Below are 5,835 nucleotides of genomic sequence, written 5' to 3'. Positions count from 1 at the left end.
AAAAAAAAAAAAAAAAAAGACCATTTTGCTTATACAAACAGAAATACATCACAACCTCCTACCTTAACAGCATAGCAGAAAACATGGAATGTAAGTTACAGTGGAAGTGAGAAAATTCTTCATATACCATTAGCCCATGAAAGATACTTAAATTTCTAATGGAAGCTATTACCTCTGAGACATCTTTGCATGAAACCAACTACTGGATTTACAAAATCACTACATATAGAAAATCAAATTAGTTATTCCCAAACTAAATCTTTTGCCAGCCATATTTTCTAGTCTGGTTAACTATGTCATGTACCATTTACTGCAGTTAGGAATAGCTACATCATTTCAATTTCTTCTTCCTCTCTTTTAACAGTGCTCACCAATCAGCCTTCAGCTTTAATGAAGAAAACTTGGCAAACAACTACTGTGGGTTTTCATTTCTCACATGTTATTCTCATTTCTTTTCAAACATTAACTGATTTAGTCCTTTCAGCAATGCTGTTAGAGATGAAATAGAGGAATAGGTGGAAGGAAATTGAGCTACTTTTCTATGCTCTGGAACAAGTGAGATGCATTGTGGATAAAGAACTTGGTTTCCTATTTTGTTATTAGGTAACCTCATGGTATATTATTTTTCTCCACTGTTAGCTCATTTCTAGCTCCATTGTTAACGGCAATTACAAGTTTAAGAATTCATGTTTAAGAATAATATCTTTCATGCCATGGCAGTAGGTTGTGTTGGTATTCCTACTTTCTAAACTTTCTCTTGAATCTATTCCAACAACCTATTTTATCAAAGACCTGCAAACATTTTATCATTACATTCATTAAAGCGGTTTTATATCTCAGCTTTACACTTTGTGCTCCATGCTGGAATGGAATGGAATGGAATCTCAAGTTGGAACAGAGTTCACTCAGACAACTAGGCCTGCTAATCTTTCAGGGCATTTCATATTTAGTAAATTCATATAAGGCCTGTGGGTAACTTTCTTCTAGACTCTATTCTTCTAGACTCTATTCTGTAGTACGTATTAAGTCCTTTCTGTATGATACTTTTACAAATATTTTACAAATGTTAATAACCTATCAATTTGATGTGATTCAATTAAATAGATGATTTAAGTATTCCTATGTCAGAGAAGGAAGCACCATTCAGAGACATCGTATCATTAACCAAGTTCACATAAAAAATAAGGAAAGAATTAATCCATATTGTGACAGAGTTTAAGATTTCTGTCACTTAGATCCTATGTTTTAAACCGAGAATAGCATTCCTTACCAGAATATGCCATGTCTTCTTACTAATTAGCTATGTCAATTACATGTAACCTGCAATATATCACCACAATAAAATTTTGTAATACGTTGGATAATATGGGCAAATTCAAACAATCAACATGAATTCCATGAAAACTGTTCTTGTGTATATCTATGCCTGTCAATACACAGAGATGCCATTTTTATGTTACAAATTCATTGAAGTTGGAAATACTGAATTTTAGTGATCTATTAAAATTATCTCTTCTGAGCTCTCTTCTTTCACCAGATAAAATCAGTACTGAAACACCATTTTATTGAAACAACTAACTTTAAAACCTATTCCTAAATTTTGGCAAAGTAATCATAAAATTCATTTGGATACATTTCAATTCAAAGCATTCTTCAAACAATTTGATGATGTGCACCAAACAGGTGCCTATTAATGTCAATTGTGCTCAGAATTAGATGGCAAAACTTACTTAAACTGCTGCCGTCATTCATTAGAATACAAACATTTTGTAATTCTCTGCTATCATTTGATCCATTGTATTTACCAGCATGGAATTAGAACCAATTTTAATCAATTAATACAGTCTTTTTTCAAGTATAATGTGTCCTTAATGAGCACAACACTTCTTACTAGGTGGAAGGTGAATCCAAGTGATGTTTTTTACATTGATTATAGAGCCTGTGAGTGGCAAAAAAGAATGCTATACACAGGATTACAAAACATAAACCCTTAGATTTCATAATGAATGCTGCCATATTATCATACCTTATCATCCTTCTCCACACTTATAGCACTTGTTAATTTTCATATAAAATATTAAACAACAAAAAATGAATCTATCAAGAGTACATAGTAATAAAACAAAATGTGGAACACACATCTTGTGTATGTGTATGTCTTTCTGACAGGGTCTCGCTACACAGTTCATCCTCCTGAGTGCTGGATTACAAGCGTACACTACTACACCCAGTTTGGATCATACATTTTATTACATGCTACAGGCATGCATTGTAGTGTAGTAACACCTATAACATATAAAATTAATCTGTATTAACATAAATAAAGTTGTTTTCATTTACAAACAAGCAATTTGCTGGTAGCAAAAATTGTTTAAATCTCATGGACTTCCTTCTCCTTGTCCTGCCTAAAGAAATGGACAAGTGTGTTTAACTGAAATGATAGAGGTAAAATGTTTTGAGTATTATATAGAATGGGAATTGCTTCCATTGGGAGAAGTGACTGAAGGACAGACAATGGAAATGATTTCATGAGTGACGTGATTTTCATACTTAGTTTGAAGTGTGAATTACCTCAATGTCTGCATTCAGCAATGATCCCAAAGCATTTGAGTACTTTCCTTAAAGGAGACTTGATGGTGGACTTAAAGTTAAAGATATATGCCTGGGACTGAGAAAATTCTCAAACTATGAAAATCAAATTTTAGGTAGTTTTGTGATTTTTATTATATACAAAACTAAATAAAAAGTAATATTGATAAGTACCTAGAGAGAAATTACAACATGCCACAGTGAGGGTTTCAAATTTGCTCTTAACTATTCTGACTTTAAGATAATTTGAGAAGCTGTTTGCTGTTGGCAGAAAACTTTAGACCAGAGCTATAGCTAAAAATATGATTAATATGGTTTCAAAATTGAATCAATCCAGAGACTATTAACAGATATGCAAAGGAGCTAGCATATTCAAATATTGTATCATCAGCAATCATAAAACATATGCAGTTTTCCTCCTTACATGGAAAGGGAGGAAATAAGGAATTTGTGTTACTAAAATTGGATATTGCCTTTACAGCAACATTTAATAAAGTTGGGCACTGCTTTAATAGGGAATTTTCTACAGTGAAAAACTGTCTTCCTTCTCCTTTTAAAGAAACAAATTTTACATTATATAAAACATTCTTGATCGCTATTTAAAATATATAAATTTGAAAATGTCTAAATGTTTTAAATTCATTGCAAAATACTAGTGAAATAAAGTTTCATCAAAGAGTGACACTTTACATTCTCTTATGCATATGCTACACTAAAGACCACAGGAGGCTTTTGTGAGGCTTATCCTAGTCTTTACCTTGTATTAGCCAAAGATTTCTTATGCATTACCAAATGAAGGAACAATTAACTCACCAATGAAAACAACTGGTTTTATGAGCTAAGCCTTGAAAAAGGTCATGAACTGACATTTACATAAAATTCTCCATTTACTGCTGAATAATGTACATCACTGGATTTGTATCAAATTGTCCTGAGGTAAAATCTGGGTAAAAAATCCTCTCTGATTATTACAGAATGGCATTGAAATTTTTTTTTTTACTTTAGAAATTAAAAAACGGACAAATCAACAATGAAAACAAAATCAAAATAACACAAAAACAACAAAAATAATATATGACAACTGAACAAACTGATAGAAATTGACAATGGTTGCTAAATTACATGCTGTTGTCTTCAACGAAGTTGCCCGGTCCATTAGACATAAGAATGTAAGACTGATCAAACTGTCAAAGACAGTAACAAGTAAAAAAACAATAAAAATAATTTTAAAAAACACTGGACGTGATTCAGAGCTTCACCATACAAAATGATAGGAGTTAAACAGTGGGTCGGATACTGCATATTGTTTTTGGGACAATTACCAAATTCAAGCATGTAAAATTGGTCAAGAATAAAAGGAAACTTTGGGCACTGATTGTTCCCCTCAATAAACTACAGACATTAGCAATACACCTATTCCAGCTATCCTTATACATAGATATAAATTTTGTTTTTATTTTAAAAAAACAACCTAACAAAAACAAATACAGGAACCAAAGAGCATAGTGAGCCATGAAAATGATACACAATTTCAAAACATGGTGATAGGATACTAACAATGCTTATTATACTACACAGTGTCGTCTTTAAAATGGTTACACATATAACCAGATACAGGCATGCAAGAATGATCAAACAGTTACACACTGACAGTTCCTGTCAATAAACCAACAGATATTAGTAGTACAATTATCCTACCTATCCTGTGTATCCATCTATACATATTTTTCCCTCTTCCTTCTTTCTTTTTCCTCCCCCTCTTTCATCCCAGTTGCTTCTTCCTATTTGAGCAGTTTCTTTTCCCTTTCACAATATCTACTGTACATTTCAGATTTTATTTACTCTTTCAGGTTCTTATACTAGGAAGGAAACACAGTGTTTACACATGTGAATCTGATATTTCATTACTGAGTATGGTCTCTAGTTACATCCATTTACCTATAAAAGCCTCTAATTTTTCTCTCTTTATAGCTGAGTAATACACCATTGTATAAAAATACCACATCTTTTTTATTCATTCCTCAGGTGATGGACATTTGGGTTGTTTCCAACATTTAGCTACCACAAATTGTGCTGCTGTAAATATAGGTGTATATATATCACTGTGGTATGATGTTTTCTTCGGGAAAAATACCCAGGAGGGGAACAGCTGGGTTGAATGGAACCTCTAATCTTAGTTTACTGAGGAAACTCCAGACTGATTTCCACAGTGGTCACACCAGTCTACACTCCCGCCAACAATGGAGAGGAATTCATTTCCCCACAGCCACTACAGCATTTGTTATGGTTTGATTGCTTGATGATAGTCATTCTTTCTAGGGTGAGATGGAATCTCAGTGTTGTTTTAATTTGCATTTCTCAAATGATTAATGACACTGAACATTTTTCATGTATTTATTTGCCATTTGAATGTCTTCATGTGAGAAGTGTGTATTCATCTAAGATATTCATTTTTGTACTGGGTCTTTGAATTTACGGGTCTGATTTTTTTAATTCTTTATATTTTCTAGACAGGAATCCTTTGTCTGAGGGACAGTTGGTTAAAATTTTTTCCCAGTTCATGGGTTTTCTTTGCACCCTGTTGGTGGTTTCTTTTGATGTGCAGAAACTTTTCAAGAAGATGAGGTCTCAGATGATGATTCTTTGAAGTATTGTCCATGCAGTTTGGTTTTGCTCCATGAACTCTCTACTACCCCTACGTCTTCAAGACTTCCACCTACTTTCTCTTCCATTAGATCCAATGTTTCTGTTTTAATATTTAGATCTTTAAGCCACTTTCATGCTATTTTGGTGCATGATGATAGGCTTCTGTCTAGTTTTAGTCTGCGGCATGTGGAAGGGCAGCTTTTGCAGCACCATTTATTAAAGATGGTATCCTTCTTCTAGTGAACATGTTTGGCCCCTTTGTCAAAGATAAGTTAGTTGAATTTCTTTGTAGTTCTATCTGCATCATCCAGTCTGTTCAACTGATCTTCAGGGCCATTTTCTTGCCAATAGCATGCTGATTTTATCACCGTAGCTTTGTAGTATAATTTCAGATCAGGGATTGTAATACCTCCTGTCCTTCCTTTGTTGCCCATGATTGCTTTTGCTATTCTAGGTCTCTTCTGGTTCCAGATAAATTTTAGGAATGTTTTCTCTAGGTCTATGAGATGTACCAATGGTATTTTCATTGAAATTGCATTGAATCTGTATAAGAATTTGGGGAGTACAACCATTTTCATAATGTTGGTTCTTCCTATCCAT

Source organism: Chinchilla lanigera, unplaced genomic scaffold (genome assembly GCF_000276665.1).
Source record: "Chinchilla lanigera isolate Chin_1 unplaced genomic scaffold, ChiLan1.0 scaffold00046, whole genome shotgun sequence".
In the NCBI taxonomy this organism is placed as follows: domain Eukaryota; kingdom Metazoa; phylum Chordata; class Mammalia; order Rodentia; family Chinchillidae; genus Chinchilla; species Chinchilla lanigera.
Note: the sequence above shows the minus strand (reverse complement) of the source record.